Source organism: Cricetulus griseus (genome assembly GCF_003668045.3).
Source record: "Cricetulus griseus strain 17A/GY chromosome 1 unlocalized genomic scaffold, alternate assembly CriGri-PICRH-1.0 chr1_1, whole genome shotgun sequence".
NCBI classification, from domain to species: domain Eukaryota; kingdom Metazoa; phylum Chordata; class Mammalia; order Rodentia; family Cricetidae; genus Cricetulus; species Cricetulus griseus.
In genome coordinates, this window is record NW_023276807.1 from 50,811,365 (window position 1) to 50,831,960 (window position 20,596).

Consider the following 20,596-nt stretch of genomic DNA (forward strand, 5'->3'; position numbering starts at 1 on the left):
ATTCGTGCAAAGCATGTACCCTCTTGACACTCTCAGATATGATTTTGTTTGTTCTCCTAACTAGCCTATAATTTCTATGGGTCTATTTTTGTTTAACATTGAAAACTCAGAATGTATTTGAGTACCCAGTGCCAAGCAGACATTTGACATTTGTTTGTGAGATGAAATAATTGGATGTTGTGATGATATCTTGCTTGTACACATAAAGCCTGTCTGGGGGTCAGAGAATGGAGCTTGCCACTAGCTCACCATAGAGCTCTGAAAGTCTGTATAGACAGACAGGAAGTGAGATAGCTGGGCAGAAACAGGATATAAGCAGGGAGAAACAGGAACTCTCTCTTGTCTGCTGAAATGCTAAGGAGGTAAGGTGTGGCCATGGCTTGTTCCTTCTCTCTGATCTCTCAACACTTTCCTGTATATCTGACTCTGAGTTTTTAATATTTAGACCAATTAAGAAATCCATTTACCCCCCCCCAAAAAAAAGCCGGGTGTTGGTGGCACATGCCTTTAATCCCAGCACTCAGGAGGCAGAGGCAGGCGGATCTCTGTGAGTTCAAGACCAGCCTGGTCTATAAGAGCTAGTTCCAGGATAGCCTCCAAAACCCACAGAGAAACCCTGTCTCGAAAAACCAAAAAAAAAAAAAAATCCATTTACAGGATGTAAAAATAAAACCACACACCCAAGGCAGAGTAATTTGGACACCATAGAACACTCTGTGCTTCCAACCAGCCCTGCAACTTTCTGGTTGATTGCTTGTAATTTTCCAGGTGAGATCCTTAAAGGCTCCAAGTTTTCATTTTCTTGTCATTAAATTGGGAGAATGAGTCTCCCTGTAAGACTCCATTTTGAGGAAGGGAAGACAAGAGTGAAATGTCCAGTGCATCTTCACTGTTCGGTCGGTGATGTTAATCTCTATTCCAAATGGTTTTTAATGCAGTTTGGCTGCAAAAAGAAAATATTAAAAAATTGGGCTGGAGAGATGGCTCAGAGGTTAAGAGCATTGGCTGCTCTTCCAGAGGTCCTGAGTTCAATTCCCAGCAACCATATGGTGGCTCACAACCATCCATTATAAGATCTGGTGCCCTCTTCTGGTGTGCAGATATACATGGAAGCAGAATGTTGTATACATAATAAATAAATAAGATCTTAAAAAATATTAAAAACTTATTACCTGGCAGGCAATGGTGGTACATGCCTAAAATCTCAGCATTTGTGAGATTGGGTCAGGAGGGTCGGAAGATGAAGGCTAGTCTAGGCTATATGAGGAGCTTGAGGCCAACCTGGACAGCATGAGACCTTTTCAAAAGGAAAGAAGGGGGAAAAGGAAAGGAGGGAGGGAGGAAGGAGGGAGGGCCGGATGGAGGGAGGTATTGAGGGAGGTCGGGAGGGAGGAGAGAAAAAGAAGGATGGGTGAGTCAACAAGATGTCTCCGAAGGTAAAAGTTCTTTGTTGCCAAGGCCTGATGAGTTTTATCCCAGGAGCCCACAGTGGAAGGACAGTACCAGAAATTGTTTTCATCTAATATCCACACTTGTGCTGTGAGATGTGCGCCATGTGCTCAAACACACACACACACACACACACACACACACACACACACACACACACACCACGGTGATAAATATTTATATTTAAGGAAGGAAAAAATACAGCTTTACTCACGACTTCTAAAAGAAGAAAGAATGTGTGTATATCTTGTGTGCACAGGTGTCTGTCCTTCACACTCATTCCACTCCATGACCCCCACCCCTGGGCCACTGAGCCAGCACTTCCACGTTCATGCTGGAAAGCTAGCTGGCCTGGCTGGTTAATGTTCCTCCAGACCACATTGTTGCAAGGACTGCAAAACACCAAGCTCCCATGCAGCAGAAGCAGGGACACCGGGGCTATCTCTATCACCGAGCTCTCAGGGACAGTAAAGCCACTGCTTTCCTGGCTCTGCAGAAGCCACAGCATGTCTGCAGAGTGGTCTGGTCCAGACTCTTCTTCCTGTGAAATATGGGAGGATGCCCTTCCATCAGGGAGCTGTGATCAGTGGTTAGCATGAACGCCTTGAATTCTCACCCCACTGTAGCATGTCACACTTCCTGTTAAACAAACTTTGAGTTCCTTTCCTTTTTTTTTAATGTGTAAATGTCTTAGTTAGGTTTCTATTGCTGTGATAGAAGCAAATTACAAAATTAAGTGTTACAATGGGCTTAGACTTTCAAAGGGTCAGAATCCATAATGGCAGAATGAAGTCACGGTACAGGGTGTTGCAACAGCAGCTGAAAGCTCAGATCTCAAGCAGAAGGCAGAGAAGACATACTGGGACTAACTTGAATCTTTTGAAACCTCACAGCCTGCCCCCAGTGACACACCTCCTCCAACGAGGCCATGTGTCCTAATCCTTGGTCAACAGTTTCACCATCTGAGGACCAAGTAGTCATAAGCATATGGGGCCATTCTCATTCAAACCACCACGATGGCTGATAAAATTGTCTGCACTTACAGTGTGCAGCATAAATACTTTGAAATATGTATGTATCATGGAATGGCTGAGTTAAGCTAATTTATATGTACAAATCTCACATACCATTACAAAATCTACTGTCTTAGTAATTTTTGAGTATGCACTATACCACGATTAACTATATTCAGCATTTTGCATAAGAGCTCTCTTGTAGACACTGAATGAAAATGAAATAAGGGAAAAATTAAATGTGTTACTTCTCTAAGAACCCAATAATTTTCTTAGCTTCATAAAATCCTTTAGTGCATTTAAATGCAGGTTCACTCAACTATAGACTGAAAAACCTAGGAAATTAGAAAAGAGTGTGCAGGGCATTAACATCTTGTTAGATGTTACAGGTATGTAGAAGGGTGTGATAGTTTGAATATAATTGACCCCCATAAGATAGTAGGGAGTGGCACTATTAGGAGGTGCTTTGCTGCAGTAGGTTTGGCCTTGTTGGAGGAAGCATGTCACTGTGATGACAGGCTTTGAGGTTTCCTATGCTCAAGATACCACCCAGTGTCTGAAACCATGCTCTGTTTTCCGAAAGATGTAGAACTCCTTCTCCAGCACCATGTCTGCCTGCCATGATGAGAATGGCTAAACCTCTGAAACTATAAGCCAGACCCAATTAAATGTTTTCCTTTATACAAGTTGCCATGGTCATGGTGTCTCTTCATGGCAATAGAAACCCTCCCTAAGACAAAGGGTATAGTGAGAATACATCCAAATGTAGGTAGTAGATGTGTAGGTAATATGCAAATACTACACCATTTTAAACGAAGCACTTGAATGTCTCTTGATTTTGCTGCCCTGACACCAGTGCCCCTTGGATACTGAAGGGCGATTGCATTCTAGAGAAAAGAAGAGAAATGAAATGCACAACTTTGAATAGTTGTGGGCCAAAGAAAATAGAGTTGATCTGTGGACTGCTGTAAGCAAGTACCATAAAGTAGATGGCTCAAATGACAGAAATGTATGGTGTCACAGAAGTCCAAAATCAAGGTGACAGTGGGGTTTGTTCCAACTGAAGATTAAAGAAAAATGGTCCCATGTCTCTTTCTATACTGGGGTAGCCTCAAGCTCTCCTTGGATTAGAGATAGCAGACATAGTACCCGTATCTCACAACCTTTCTCTTTGCCTCCATATTTACATTCTCTCACATTCTTTTCTTTTTCTTTTTTTTTTTTTTTTTTTTTGGTTTTTCAAGACAGGTTTCTCTGTGTAGCTTTGGAGCCTATCCTGGCACTCCCTCTGGAGACCAGGCTGGCCTCGAACTCACAGAGATCCGCCTGCCTCTGCCTCCCGAGTGCCACCAACGCCTGGCTCTCACATTCTTAAGAACTCTAGCCATCACAGATTAGAGTCTACTCTATTGATTTCATTTTAACGTGATGATCTGCAAAGACCTGACTTCCAAACAGGGTCAAATTTGAGCCAAAACTTAAAAGCATCTTTTGGCCGGGCCTTTAATCCCAGCACTCAGGAGGCAGAGGCAGATGGATCTCTGTGAGTTCGAGGCCAGCCTGGTCTCCAGAGCAAGTGCCAGGATAGGCTCCAAAGCTACACAGAGAAACACTGTCTCGCAAAACCAAAAAAAAAAGGGCTGAAGAGATGGCTCAGAGGATAAGAGCCCTGACTGCTCTTCCAGAGGTCCTGAGTTCGGTTCCCAGCAACCATATGGTGGCTCACAAGCATCCGTTATGAGATCTGGTGCCCTCTTCTGATGTGCAGATATACATGGAAGCAGAATGTTGTATACATAGTAAATAAATAAAAATCTAAAAAAAAAAAAAAAGTATCTTTTGAGGGCTTAAGGATTCTTACAAGATAGTGTCTGTTAGCTATGACAGATACTGTACCCATAGTTGCTCGAAGAAAATGAACATAATGACAACACACACCAATTGACATGCCAACATGGACAGGACAAATTTCACAAGATTCCACCCTAAAATGAAGAGCTATACGCAATCAATTGCTATGGAGGGTGAATCAGTTTTCTACAGGGACCAGCTCCCATATAGGCTATCCAATCCCCAGGGGTCAGCCCTAAGAGTGTGTGTGTGTGTGTGTGTGTGTGTGTGTGTGTGTGTGTGTGTGTGTGCAACCCTAAGCTTCCCCAGTTGTGTGTTTGTATGCACAAATAGTTACACAGTTACCTATGTATGTATGTAATAATAATAATTAAAGAAGAAATGCTCATAAATTTGAGAAGTTGTCAGGGGACACAGGAGGAGTTAGAGGGATAGAAAAGGGTTAAAAATGATGTAAATACAGTATTCATGCATGAAATCCCCAAAAATAAAAATTGTAATTAAAAGGCATTACTGTGAATATGGCATTTGAGCAAAATCCTTACCACAGGGCAAGAGCCTTCTAGCAAAGGGGGAAAAAAGTAAGGTCCATTCTTGCACCTTCACAACATAGTGATGACTTTAAGATGGCCTGGGTAGGAGGAATAATTTGTAATTTGTAATATCCTATAGGATGGGAGTATAACTATATAAGACAGCAATCCTGTAGGAGATAACACAGTCATGACCTGGCAGCCAGCCTGATGCTAAATAAGCATAGCACACCATGCTCCTGAAGTCAGAAACACTGAATCCTGAAGTAGCTTGAATAACCAGTAGTTGGCCTGCAGACTGCCATGTCTCCTTTAGTGTGCCAGCTCCACATAGAGATCCTGGTATGTTAACTGTATACTGGCCATTATACAAAAGGAAGGAAGGAAGATGAAAAAGAAAAGAGACCGTAAAATAATCCCAGCACTGAACTTCTTACCAGGGACTCAAACACGATTGAGGATTCCAGTCCTACTTGAGGAGGGGCCATTACGGAGAGCATTCTACCCCCAGCTCCCACCCTTGAGAAATTCAATTAAAGCTGAATCTTTTTATATTCTGACTGAGAACTAATGTCCAATAAAAAAAAAAAAGGGTGACAGTCATATGTAGTTAAGCACACAAACTTAAAAACCTACCTGCCATTGGAAATAAGAGAAATCCAAAAATCAAAACCAAAAAAAAGTCCCAGTAAACTGGCTATGGTGGCTTATACCTTTAATTCCAGTACTCGGGGAGCAGAGGCAGGTGGATCCCTGTGAGGTCAAGATTAAATCTGACCCTGTCTCAACAATAGTAAACAAGTAAAATAATTAATTTCTGTAATTCTATTTATTTATTTATTGGTTTGTTTTTTTTTTTTTTGGTTTTGTTTTTTGTTTTTTGGGTTTTTTTTTTGAGACAGTGTTTCTCTGTATTGCTTTGGAGGCTGTCCTGGAATTCGTTCTGTAGACCATGCTGGCTTTGGACTCACAGAGATCTGCCTGTCTCTGCCTCTCGAGTGCTGGGATTAAAGGCGTGCACCACCACCACCCAGCTCTGTAATTCAATTTTAACGTTTGAATTTAGAGGAGCTGAGGCAGAGAGGCCTTGTCTCAAGGGATGGGGCAGCAAAGAACTAGGCATGGTAGCCCACACCTTTAACCCCAGCATTTGAGAGGAGGAGGATCTCTGTGAGCTCGAGAATGGCCCAGTCTACATTCAGTTCTAGGACAGCCAGGGCTTTATATTGAGACCTTGTCTCAAAACCAAAACAGACAAAATAAACTTCTATATGGATAGGACTAGGAGTGTAGGCCATGGTCCATCACACATGTGTACAAGACCCTGAGTTCATCTAAGTACCACATAAGTGGGGTGGGTGGGGGCAAGGGTTTGGGGAGCGGGAGCTGCTCTCTGTGCTTTATTTTAACTGACACTAGGATTAAAGTCACAGACTCCCTCTGAATCTTGCCTGGCCTTTCTGATTCAACTTATCTGCCAACTGGAATGTGCTCTGGGCCATCAGCCGTCACCCACACCAAACACCTCCCTCCACGTACTCCACCCGGCTGACCTCAGATAACAGCCCTTCCACACTGGCTTTGGTCCCACCGTGTTTGGACTACTTCAGAGTAAACACTGGAGTCCCTTCGTTACATTCCATTCACCTGACACATTCCACACCTTGCTCTTAGCTGCTGGGGCCTGTTGTTTGCGCTCACAACTCAACAAATTCTGCTGGCTTTGTTCCAGGCTTGTTGGGAGACTATGCCCTCCATTCCTAGCCTGGATGTCTCTTGCTATGCCAAGTCTGCAACAATCCCTTCCTCACCTGTGAAAGGCCTGTATCTTATCCAAATCCTCCAGTAAGACTTGAGGAAGTGACTCTGGACTTCCCCTTCAGTGTGGAGTTGAGGCCCCGGGGTGGTGGACAGATCTCCAAGGGCAGGTAGATAGGGAGAACAGTCACAGATAGATAAGCAAGACTGCCAACTCCTGGCTTCTTCCTCATACTCCTAACATAAAGGGCAGCTGGCTTTTGCCCTGCCCCCCACCAGTAAGGCTCACAAACAGTTAACCATCTGACAGGTTCAAGACTGGATCTGGCACATGTTTACCCCCAAAGGTGTGGGCCTGCCAGCCTCCTTGTCTTTGTGCAAACTGAACCTAAATTAGAGGCTGAAGGTTCCCTAAAGACCCTTTAAGGTCCCAGCCCTCAAGGAGGGACCAGTTTTAGGTTCCCAAGTCCCCTCTCTTGTTCTGCAGAGGGTCTTTCTGTGTGCTTGCTTGTGTGTGTTTCCTTATCTCTAACCATGCCAGTCATCACCCCTCCACCCGCCATTCTGTCTGCTCCGGCTGAGATGTTCCCCCTGTGGCTGGAATTTTCCCAGTTTTTTTTTAATTCTTTAAGTGGCAGAGAAAATAAACCCGGCCAAGACCCCTCTGTGGTAAAAGGAGCAGACATACAAGCACGAGAAATGGCTGGGAGAGAAGAGCAAAATACAGGCAACTCCAGAGCCTTGCCCTTATGGAGATTCTCAGGTGCTAACAAGGTTTCCTTAATGACTCCCATTTTCTTCTCCAAAATGGAGGTGACGGGTGGTGGGGGTAGGGGATGGACTGTCCTGGTCCTGCATGCTTCTCTTCACAAGATGAGAAAGGAAAAAGGAAGAGCCCGGAAAAGAGTGTAAGAACTCTGGAGTGGGAGTTCCAGGGGATTGGCTACATGAGTGACCATACTCTGGGCCTCTGCACGCACTGCACAGTCTCTCAACCACTAAGCCAGTATTTCTCAACCCTTGGGATTGCGTATCAGACTGTCTTAGTTAAGGTTTCTATTGCTGGGAAGAGACACCATAACAGCTGTTATGATAAAGCATGAGGGAAACCGTGGAATCTGGCAGGCGAGGGTGCTGAGGCAGAGGACAAACATGCCAGGCAGACAGAGCTTAGTTTTATTACAAAGGGGAAAGGAGGGAAGGAAAGAGAAAAGAGGTAAAGAGACACAGAGACAGGACAGAAGAGAAGAGGGGGACAGGAAAAGTTCTGCCTGGCCCAGGTAAACAGCAGGAAAGAGAGCGTAAGCGGGCAGGAGTCTTTTTTAAAAGGGGTCCTATGCACCTGGGCTAACCAGGCTACTGCCTGAGTGCATTCTGCCAGGTGGCAGGGGCAGGCCAGCATAATGCCTGAATCGTTACAACAACTCTTACAGAGGAAAATATTTCATTGGGGCTGGCTTACAGTTCAGAGATTCAGTCCATTATCTTCATGATGGGTGGCATGCAGGCAAACAGGTGCTGGAGAGGTAGCTGAGAGTTTTACATCTTTATCTGTAGGCAGCAGATGGAGACTAGGCATAGCTTGAGGGTATGACATCTCAAAGTCAGCCTCCACTCTGACACACTCCTCCAACAAGATGACACACACCAATAGTGCCACTCCCTGTGGGCCAAACATTCAAACTCATGGGTCTACGGGGGCCATACCTATTCAAATCACCACACAGATATTTATATTACTATTTATAATAGTAGTGTATTTATAGTTATGAAGTCTCAAGAAAATACTTAACATGGTTGGGGGGGGGGTCACCACAACATGAGGAGCTGTATTAAAGTGTTCCAGCATTAGCAAAGTTGAGAACCACAACTCTAAACCATCTCTCCAGGCCCTCCGTAGCTTTTTTTTAATGGCTTGATTTTGTTGTTGATAATTCCTTTAAAATAGGACCTCAATCTGTAGCCCAGGGTGGCCTCACACTCATTATCTTTCTACCACCACCCAAAGGCTGGGATCATAGGTCACCACGCCCAGCAATTCATTTCTTTCTATTACTGAATAATACCCTGTTGTTAGTAAGTACTGAAGATGACTTCTCCATGCACAACTTGCCAACTTGAAAGGACACCAGGTGTCACTTCCAGGTTTTGTAAACGAGGAGCGAAGCTGCAGTGACTATCCATGTGCAATTTTCTGAATGAACAAAAGTTTGCCTCTCATTTGAGTGAACACAAGAGTACTGCAATTGGTACCTCTCTGATGCAGTGATTAACACCCAGGACCAAAAGCAGCTTCTGGAAGAAAGCCCTTAGTGGAGAGGAAGGCATGGCAACAAGCAGCAAGCTTAGAGACAGGAGCAGGAAGCAGAGAGGTCATGTCTTTAAGGACAAACACTAAGCAGAGAGAGTAAACTAGAAGTGGGTTAAGGTTATAACTCTGAAATCCTGCCCCTCCCCCACCCACCCAAGGCATCCTCCAGCTATGCCTCCCTAGAACTTCTCCAACAGTGCCAACTAGGGACCAAGTGTTCAAATACATGAGCCCACGGGGACATTCTCATTCAACCACAACAAGCACAATTGCTAGATCACATGATAAGGGTTAATTGTGTGAGAGACCGATATGCTGTCTTCCAAGGCACCCATGCCATTGTCATCCCCTCTAGCAATAAATGAGAATGTGTTACTCCATACCATAACCAGCATTGCTGCTGTCAATTCTAGTAGACCTGTGTTAGTGCTATCAATTGTTATTTGTCTTTTCCTGTTCAAACATGATAAATGACATGGGACATCTTTTTACTTACTTATTTTCCCTTTGTTGTAACTTGGGGAGGTACTTGGTTCATTTTAGCTGTCATCTTAGTTGGATTAAGGAACACCTGCCAGGAGGTAGGGGTAGTGTAAAGAGATGGCTCAGGGGTTAAGAGCACTGGCTGCTCTTCCAGGGGCTCTGGGTTCAGTTCCCAGCACCCACACCTTGACTCATAACCATCTGTAACTCCAGTTCCAGGGGATCTGATGTCCCCTTGCATCTGAGAGCATCAGGCATGAATGTGGTATGCAGATGTACATGCAGACAAAATGCCTACACACATAAAGTAAAATGTTAATAGTTTTTTTTAATTAAAAAAAAAGTACCTGGAGGGCATTGGTGGTGCACGCCTTTAATCCCAGCAATCGGGAGGCAGAGGCAGGCAGATCTCTGTGAGTTCGAGGCCAGCCTGGTCTCCAGAACAAGTGCCAGGATAGGCTCCAAAGCTACACAGAGAAACCCTGTCTTGAAAAACCAAAAAGGAAAAAAGAAAAAAAAAGTACCTGGAACATTAATAAGGCCCAACTTTGGGGAAATCTGAGAGTATATTTCCAGAGGCATGTCACTGAACAAGAGTCCCCTCCTTAGATGCAAGCTATACCATCCTGCAGGGTGGGTTCCAGATAGAATGAAAAAAGAAAATCGAGAAAGCTAAAAGAGCACTACTATTCTGCCTCATCAAAAATATGACTTTTTATTGGCCTAGCAATGGTGGTGCATGCCTTTAATTCCAGCACTTGGGAGGCAGAGGCAGGAGGATCTCTGTGAGTTAGAGGCCAGCCTGGTCTATAGAGTGAGTTCCAGAACAGGCTCCAAAGCTACAGAGAGAAACCCTGTCTCAGAAGGAAGGAAGGAAAAAATAAAGGAAGGAAGGAAGCAAGCAAGGAAGGAAGGAAGGAAAGAAGACTTTTTTCTGGATGAAAACAAGGTTAGTGGGTAAAGGTGCTTACGTCATAATTTTGGGAACTCACTTAAAAGTGGAAAGAGAGAACTGACTTCATAAAGTTGTCTTTTAACCTCAAATATGTGTTATGGCATCCTCCCCCAAACACATGGTACACATTTGTACTCACACATTAATAATCAACTAATATATTTGAAAGGAATTTATTCACACACACACTTTTTCATAGACACAGGTTCTTTTAAATCCATAAGCTCAAATACTTTTTTTGGGTTTTTGAGACAGGGTTTCTCTGTATTGCTTTGGAGCCTGTCCTGGAACTCGATCTGGTAGACCAGGCTGGCCTCGAACTCACAGAGATCCACCTGTCTCTGCCTCCTGAGTGCTGGGATTAAAGGCATGCTTCACCAATGCCGGGCACTCTATACTTCTTAATCAACTCAATTCAGACCAATTTGTGATGATTCAGTGTATCACTGCTGGAAGATGGCATTTGTGTGTGCTAGGGTATGGTCAAATGTCATGCAGGACACAAGAAGGAAACAGGGAGGGAACGCAACAGCTAGCAGCCACTGTCACTGAGGGAGGTGGCAGAAGTGGAAAGTTCAGCTGAGAGTAAGAGAGAGATTGGGTGACAGGGCCAACAATGCTCCCTGTGTCCTAACTCATGGCTGTTGGCACAGCTAGAAGGAGGAAGTCACGGTGGAAGGAAATTTGAGTGCTTTTTGGGAGTGAGAGCAAGAGCAAAGGGAAAGGCAAGGTTCAGAGCTGGTTTGTGCTACATACCAGGGCCAAAACTACTCCCACAGGCCGAGCATCCAGCAGGTCTGCCGGACGGAGCCCACAGTCACTCTCAGAGTTACCCACTTCTCTGCCCCTTGGCTGTCCCACCCATTGCCCTCAAGTTGTGTTTAACTTCCTGCTCAAGCTGCTGCCCTGTCCTTTGAAAGTGAGTCATGGTGAGTCTTACAGGCTCTCCTCAGTAGCTGGCTGAGAATTGTTGCAATGATGACCTTGGTGTGTGCCTGGCCACAGACCAAGAATTCCCCTGTCTTTTAATCAATGCTTTTTGAATGAGGAAATGAGTGCAGAGGTGGGGGTAAAAATAAGTGGATGAAGAAGAAGCAATGAGTCTATATAGAATGGCTGGCCTTTGTGTGTCTGTTAGAAGAGTTGAAAGCCAAGATGAAGCTTTATTTTTGATAGTTGCAGCACTTGCTGATAAATTTGCAGAAGTCAACCAACAAGAAAACCAACTCCCTTAACAATACACAGGACAGAGACAAGGTTACTAAGGAACCGGTGAAGGACAGAAGTTAACCAGCCCCATCATTTAAGGAGCAATGTATGCCATTAACAATGTTAAGCCAATTTTATTAATCCTCTTAATGATTAATTTCCTAGTTAATAATTGACACATCGATGGGCTGTGGTGGCACATGCCTTTAGGCCCAGCACTCAGGAGGCTGAAGCAGGCGGATCTCTGTCAGTTCGAGACCAGCCTGGTCTACCAGAGCTAGTTCCAGGACAGCCTCCAAAGCCACAGAGAAACCCTGCCTTGAAAAACCAAAATAAATAAATAAATAATTGACACATCATAAGGGACAACCTGAAAACTAAAATGTCCTGTTAATTTACTATTCCTTATTTAATTTCACAGCCAGACAGGACATGAAGGATCATCAGTGTTCTAGAATACAGGATAACTGGATTTCTCTGTACTTAATGCAGAAAAAACAAAGCAAAAATCCCTAGAGTTCCTGCCAGGAATCAGAGCTCCCCAGTTATCTGTGGGGTAAGTTTCCCATGAAGCTTGAATCCTACATCAAGACTCAACATGGTGTACTCTTGTGAGTTAAATATGGAAGAATAAGCTTATTCTCTGAATGTCAGTCTCCAAGGGAAGGGCTATCAGGGTTTGTGGAGACTCTGGAGAGTCATATCATTGAAGGTCCTACCTGGTCCCCAGGCCTCCCTTCTAGTCCTATGAAGTGAGCTGCTACCTCCTCCATGAGCTCCTACCACCATGACACCCTGCCCAAGTGTGTGGCACTATTCAGTCATGGGCTGAGCCTGCTGAACTGTGAGCCAAAACAGATCTTTAAGGTATTCTCAGATATTCTGGTTGAAGAAATGAAAAGCCAAACAACTTAATTACCCAGACATTCAGAGCATACAGTATGCCCTCTTAATTTCCCTCGGGTAACCAAAGAGATATTATCCACATTTATCTTATTTGAATTTATTTAAATATTTTGGAAAATTAAAAATATTGCATTTGAGGAGCCCAGCCAAGTGGAACTCCGGATACCGATGACTTCTGTATGGCTTCTGATATTTAGTCCAAACACCAAGAAGGATCACACATCGAAGAACTGGTTTTGCTAAATGGAACTGAGTGAAGTATGGGCGCACAGAGTACAACCTGACCAGCCTCAGGGTTCTGTATACCACTGTATAAGGACACAGAAAATTAAAGCGCCATTCTATCATCTCATGGGCCAGGAAGTTTTGAGAACTTACAACACTTATTTTTGCTGTGTAGAATCCCCTCAATTCAGGCAATGGTGTTTTGCAGGCAGGTGGCCTGCTCTGGTGGGTCCCATGTGGACTGCTGCCCATGAGCACACTCATGTGGCTCAAGATAGTCAGGCTTCTTGCCCATTGGCTTAGGGCTTTCAGAAAAGGTACCCCACGAGACCAATGTGATTGCTACAAGGTTTCTTATGTTCTCCCCTCAGACATGCCCAGTGACACCCGAATAGCATCATTCTGGTCAAGCAGGTAACTAAAACCAGAGCTCTCCAACAAGGACATTGGCCGCCACATCCGGAGAAGTAGCAGGGATCCGTGGCCGTCTTTAACCTACAACGGTGGAAAATAGAAGGAGGATTTACCAAACCGAAATGGACTGCCAACTGCTCACATGTTCTTTCCTTTCTCTGACTCATGCCCCCAGGGGCTGGGGGAGGTACACGTGCATTTTGAACCCATCCTCTCAACTCCCTCACAGACACCGAAAGATGCAGAAACACCCGTAGCCTCCCAGTGAACAGCTTTATTGTTGTCAAACCTCTCATGCATATCCCTCTCCCTAAGTTTCTTTCTGAAAATTTTTTTTGCCAACTTTACATTTATTTACTTAATATGTACATGTTTGCATGTTGTGTGCATGTGTGTGTATGTGTGTATATGTGGGTGTGCATAAGTGCCATGGAGCCTGAGTGGTCTGGGAACAACTTTTGGAGAGTCTCTCTTCCACCAGTGGGACCCAAGGATTGAACTCAGGTGGTCAGGCTTGCTGGCAAGTGCTTTTGCCCACTCCACCAGCCCCTCTCCCTAAATTTCTAATCCATCTAGAAAAACTGAAGATGCTCTTCCTGATGTGACATCTTCAGCTGGGCAAGTAAACAAAAGCACATGCCCCAAACCTACAGTTAAGGTACATGTGTGGATAGTCATTTTCTTTCTTTTTTCTTTCTTTTTTTACTTTTTCTTTCTTTCTTTCTTTCTTTTTTTTTTTTTTTTTTTTTTTTTTTTCTCAAGACAGGGTTTCTCTGTATTGCTTTGGAGGTTGTCCTGGAACTCACTCTGTAGACCAGGCTGGCTTTGAACTCACAGAGATCCGTCTGCCTCTGCCTCCTGAGTGCTGGGACTAAAGGCGTGTACCACCAGCGCCTGGCTGCATAGTCATTTTCTGTTACTCTAACAAAATTCATGAGGCTGAGTCCAGGTTTGGGGGCTTCGAAGCGCACACCTTTAACTCCAGCCCTCAGAGGCAGAGGCAGATGGACCTCTATGACTCAAAGGCAACTTGTCTAGCAAGTTCCAAGCACCCAAGGCCACATAGTAAGACCCTGTCTCAAAAAAACAAAAACAAAACAAATCAAAAAAACAACAACAGCCAAAGAATGAAACCTGAGGAATCATATACATACCCCTCCCTCCCTCCCCCACACATACCACAAAATAAGTAAAATTAAGAATGAAAATTGGCTGGGTGTGATGGTGCACACCTGTAACTTCAGCATTTGGGTGAAGCAGGAGAAGCAGGAGAATTGCCAAATGTTCAAGAGCAGTATGCTGATTTGAATCAGAATGGCCCCCGTGAGTTCATATATTTGAATGGTTCATTTTCAGGAAGAGGTGCTACTTGGAAAAAATTAGGTGTAGACTTTGTTGGAGGAAGTGTGTTACTGGGGGTGGAGTTTGAGGTTTCAAGGGCCCAAGTCATGTCTGGTCACTCTCGCTTCCTGCTATTTGAGGATCCAGATGTAGAACTCTCAGCTGCCCTTCAGCACCATGTCTGCCTGTGTGTCACCGTGATCCCCACCATGATGATAATGAACTAAACCTCTGAAATTATAAGCCTATCCCAGATAAACAGTTTTGTAAGACTTGCCATAGTTGTGGGATCTCTTCACAGCAATAGAATACTGACTAAGACAACCAGCTCAGGCTATGATGCAACTATCTCAAACACACCACACACACGCACACACACACACAGGCATGCACACACACTCAAGCAAAAAATTATTTGACTCAGAGGTCTGGATGCTGGGAAATTCAAAGCACAGTGCCTGTTTCTGGGGTACATTATGAAAAGTTCTTTCTGATTTATGTCACAGCGAAAGTATTATGTAGTAGTACAGAGATTCAGAGAGAGAGAGAGGAAAGAAAGAAGGGAGGGAGGAAGGAAGGAAGGAAAGAAGGAAGGAAGGCAACCCAGCTGTTGGCAGCGGTGGCAGTGGGGCACACCTTTGATCCCAGCCCTTGGGAAGCAGAGGTAGGTGGATCTCTGTGAGTTCAAGACCAGCCTGGTCTACAGAGAAAGTCCCAGGGGCTGTTACACAGAGAATCCCTGTCTCAAAAAAACAAAACAAACCTCCTCTGCAGAAGACTCAAGATGCACTTCTAGGTACTTCCAGACAGGTTTTCAAGGGGAGGTTGTGTTTTTTCTGACACTCCCCCCTCACAGTTAAATGTCTGGGGCTGAGAGTAGGAGCCTGGGAAGGGGACACTTGGATGGGACCTCAAGCAAAGTGGAGGCCTGGCTTTTCCAGTTCAACTGTAGCGTCTCAGGGCCCTGTGTCTTATTTGGCACTTTTGAAAAGTCTCTGGAGCAAAAAGCATTACGGTGACACCATTCATAACAGTGGAAACATGGAATGGGACCTAATGCCCAAAATTGGGAAAAGGTTGTACACGCTGTGGCTGTTGGAGACAATGGAATGTTATGTTGCTATTAACAGAAATTGCGTTTAAAGATTGTGCTGATATCCTGAAGTGCACGTGCAAGCTCATGTTGAGAGAAAAAGAGAAGCATGCAACTTGAAAATGCAGACCCTGCTGCAAATATAAATCACCCTGCACATTCGCTGATAAGAATCGGAACTAGGAAGAGTGCTGCAGAGTGCTGCTATTCTAAATTTATAGTGTTGTTTTCCCCCCTTTTAAAGTCCACAGTATCATCAAAACACTAAATTTTGGTTTGGAGCTAGAATGGTTTAAGAAAAAAAAATCCATCATCCCTTACTCCTGCTGAGGAGAGGGGATTTCCCAGTCCATAGGATCAACGGACATTTTGCAACACTGTCAGTCTATAACAATGGTTCTCAACCTTCCTAACCCTGTGACCCTTTAATACAGTTCCTCATGTTGTGGTGACTCTCAACCATAAAAGTGTTTTGTTGCTACTTCAAAACTGTATGCAGGATATCTGATATGTGACTTCCAAAGGAGTCTCAACCCACAGGTTGAGAACCGCTGGTCTATAAGGACAGCCAGCTCTGGCTGGAGAGATGGCTCAAAGGTTACTAAAGGGCCCATATTTAGTAACCAGCACCCACTTTGGGCAGCTCACAACCTCTTGTGACTCCAGCTCTGCGAGACATCCGATGCCCTCTTCTGGCCTCCCCAGGCACTGCATGAACACACACATATTCACATAATTTAAAATAAATAAAAAAGGCCAGGTGGTGGTGGTGTACACCTTTAATTCCAACACTTGGTAAGCAGAGGCAGGCAGAATCTGTGAGTTGGAGGCCACCCTGAGCTACAGAGTGAGTGCCAGGGCAGCCAGGACTGCTATATAGAGAAATTATCTCAGAAAAGCAAAACCAACAAATAAAAGAATCACTAGTTCTGTGCTCATGTCTCTTAAAACAGCACAAAGAGCAGCGGGGAGATGCATGGTCCCACTTACTGGGCTGTACCTCAATAATTACACATGTAATTCGGGCTCTCTGTGCTATGGAGAGACCCTGTCTCAAAAAACCAAAACAGTAATAGTAATAATAATAAATACACATGTGAACTATGTAAAGAGACCTTGTCTCAAAAACAGGAAAATAATAATAGTATTACCCAGATGCATGTAAAAACCCTAATTAGTTATATAAATAAATCCCAGCTCCCAGCGCTTGGGAGGCAGAGGTAGGTGGATCTCTGTGAGTTCAAGGCCAGCCTGGTCTTCAAAGAGAGTTCCAGGACAACCTCCAAAAACATACAGAGAAACCCTATCTCAAAAAACAAAACAAACCAAAAATCTCAGCACTCTAAAGGCAGAGGCAGGCAGATCTCCGTGAGTTCAAGGCCAGGCTGATTCACAGAACTCCCAGCAAGGGTACCTCTCTCTTCTCACAGGCAAGTCTGTGGAATGAGTCATCTGAGGTTCCTCACCCACTGAATACACTGGTGCATTGTATTTGGTGAGACCAAAAAAAAATAAAAAAACAATAAAATAAAAAATTGAGATTTGTGCTTTTCTCAAAGGAGTTTAAAAGTATGGCCAATAAAATGCTAAAACAAAACTCAGGCCAGGTGTGGTGGTGTACTCCACATAAATCCCAGCACTCCAAGACAGTCAGATCTCTGAATTCAAGGCTAGCTTTGTCAACAGCCAGGACTGCCCCACCACCACCAAACAGACAAACAAAACCAAAACAAACAGACAAAAGCCTCACAAATCTAACTGTTGAATTTCAGAGCTACAACTTACTGAATAATTCATTTATTAATGAACTATTGATTGAAATTTACTACCAACCAATTAAGCCCCGTGTGCTAAGCATTGGGGATGCAGTAAGGAGGAGGCAGGTGAAGGCAACAAAAGGTGCTGAGTTTGTGGACAGAGTTCACCCATAAGAAAACAAGTATCAGATTACACATCATGATCCAGGGGTGTGACAGAGGAGGATGGGAATAGAGCAGGGTGCTTCAGATAAGGTCCTTGAGCAGAAATGATATCTATCCCAAGAGTTGAAGTCACGGGAGAGATTGTCACATAGATGAGGCAAATGGCACATTCCCAAGCACAGAGCAAAACACCTCAAGCCTCCTAAATCAAAGGACAAACTTAAACTCATCTCTCAGATGTCCTTGAAGCCACCTGTATTTGTAATGCCCTCATCAGAGCCTCGTGCATTATTTTAGGCAGACATCTGACTTCAAGAACAGTGATATACACTTCCTTCAGGGTAGCATCCTCTGCATATAAGCTTCTTGCAACCTGGACGGATGTTGCACAGGTAAGGATGCTCCACGGCTAGAGACAGGCTGCCCGCTGGTCCCGCTAATGCTGAGCCCTTTTGTGTGAGCAGAGTTACTGTTGTCCACACCAGAAACAGCCAAAACACTGGATCTGTTCGAAAGTTGCCTGAACTCCCAGCAAGGGCACCTGTCTCTTCTCACAGGCAAGTCTGTGGGATGAGTCATCCGAGGTTCCTCGCCCACTGAACACACTGGTGCAGGGCAGGGTGGGTGGATTTACGATGCACTATCATCTGGGGATCACATTCTGCTCATTAGGTCTGGCTAAGTGCAGTCAGGAATCCCATCAAGCAAGAGCTTTGCTGCAGAGGGAGGCAGGTAAGTAAGTGGTGATGGCCTCTAAGTGAATCCAGATGGAGTGTCAGGTAATAGTGGCAACACCACTGGGTCTGCAAACTCACTTAACCCTCCCAAGCTTGGAATTAAAAATGTTGCTCTCTGCCTTTTAGTTTCACTTTTTGTTTGTTTGTTTTGTTCTTTTTTTTTTTTAATATGTACTTAGATGATAAGAAAGCTTGAAGAGAAATCCCCCAGGATTCACACATCAGATAGAAAATAGGAACTTTAAATCACCTTTGAAGTCCATTTTGTCTCACGTTCTAGGGTCTTGGGGAAAGACCAAGAAACACCACAGCTCTGGAGGGATAGCAAACATTCATCTCCCTTCTGAAAATTCTGTGAAAATAGGCAGGAAGGAAAGTCCCTTGAGTTTGTTTACAAAGAGATAAGCCTGAAGTCAGTTAAAAAAAAAAAAATTCTCATTAAAGCAATAATTGGTAAATATAGGGAAAATGTCTTTCTCGTGGAAAAGGAACTACAGATGAATACTTTTAACAGAAAAACTGTCACTTTATTATTTTTCTTAAGTTTTAGGTTTATTTGTTTTACTTTATTTCATATGTGTGAGTGTTTTGCCTGTATGTATGTATGCCCACCACTTGCATGCCTGGTGCCCAGAGAGGCTGAAGGATGACATCGGATCCCCTAGAACTGGAGTTACAAACAGTTTTTGAGGCACCACAAGGGTGCTGGGAACTGAACCCATGTCCTCTGCAAGAGCAGCCAGTGCTCTTAACCATTCAGCCATTCCCCAGCGCCCAGCACTTTCAATAACTTCAAACCTATGTGGCATGTGTGGCATTTGGCTATATAAATATAATCCAAGTCATTGTCGATAATCGTTTGCAAATTTAAAACAGGTAGCAACCAAGTGTGTCAAAGTTCAAGTGGGGGAAGAAGGGTGTGATGCAGGAAATACTTGTCTGATTTTAATCTCCAGCAAAGCCCCAAGATTGATGAGTAACGGATGATAATAGGAAAGGAAAAGATATGACCAAACTAACTTCGGCAGTTATTTATTAAAAGATTTTTTTAATGATTGATTAAAGCAAAGAACAAAAAACAGAAGACACACATGGACCAGGATTTGTGACATCATTTAAGATCTCCTGTGGCCTCTCACCTTTGGAAAGAGCCCAGCCAGTGTAGATGGTTGGCCCATTATGAGCCCACGGGTTGAACCTCTGCCCTGAGTCCTGGCATTGCAGTGGCTTTGTCAATTTCCCAAACGGAAATATGGAAAAGTGGTTTTGTAGTGTGCAACTGGCCCTCCAATGTAAGGGACCACTGAAGTTTAGGAAATGCCACACACACATCCACTCACCTCTCCACCTACTGTAGGATGGGCTCTGAGTTTCAGTTTGTTTCCCCAGGTCTTAGTAATGGAAACTACTCTAGAGAGCCTTTGTGAGCTTTTAGCTGTGCGACAGAAATGAAATAGCCCAGAGACAGTGCAGTGAGGTTGATTTCTTCTAATTTCAGAAAGTGAGAGCTTTCATAGAAAAGAAAAGGAAATGAAAGAAAACCAGTGCTCAGGCAGGAGCAATAGCTCAGTGATTAAGAGCACAGCTGGTCTTGCAAAGGACCTACATTTGGTTCCCAGACCCCACGTGGCGGCTCACAACTGTCCATAACTCCAGTTCCAGGAGACCCAACACCTTCTGTCCTCAGGCACCAGGCATGAACACAATACATATATATTAAATGTATTAAACATGTATATACATTAAATAAAAATAAATCTAAAAAGAAAGCCAGTATTCAGTATCACCTCAGTAGATGATAGATTAAAAATCCAAGGCAAGTTAACTTTCAACAAATTGTAACGTTATTGTAACATAAAGAGTACAAACATGGAGGCTAGAGACATGGCTCAGCGGTTTAGAACACTGACTGCTCTTCCAGAGGACCCTGGTTCAATCCCCAGAACCTACATCACAGCTCACAACTGTCTGTAACTACAGTTCCAGGAGACCCAACATCCTCAAGGCAGATACAAACATAGACAAAACACCAATGCACATAAAATAAAATAAATCTTTTTAAAAAATACAAATAATAGTAGGGAAGAGATAATATCAACTTTGAATTACAAAAACACAACAGAAAAAAAAAACCCTTTGGAAAAGTTTTTATGGGCTACAGAGTCAGCATAAACAGGTTGCTATATAAAAGACACATAAAGGCCTGAGGATATAGCTCAGTGGTAGAATGTTTGCCTGCATGAGGCCTGGGTTCCACTCCATCTTACACACACACACACACACACACTGTACAAATCAATGCTAATGATATGGAATAGAATAGAGATTGTTAGATATTACAACTAGGAAAAATTGCTTAATAAAATGATATATTACCAAAGGTGCAGTGCTTTAAT

At 43.8% G+C, this 20,596-nt stretch overlaps 1 long non-coding RNA gene across 1 annotated transcript; it reads right to left on the bottom strand.

Moving 5' to 3' along the window:
- Positions 1-610: 610 nt before the first annotated feature.
- LOC107980069 lies at positions 611-8,424 on the bottom strand. Its single transcript, XR_003480267.2, has 3 exons — positions 8,067-8,424; positions 1,173-1,297; positions 611-943 (listed from the first exon to the last, which is right to left on the bottom strand). It is a non-coding gene; the product is annotated as an uncharacterized LOC107980069 (long non-coding RNA).
- Positions 8,425-20,596: the final 12,172 nt, after the last annotated feature.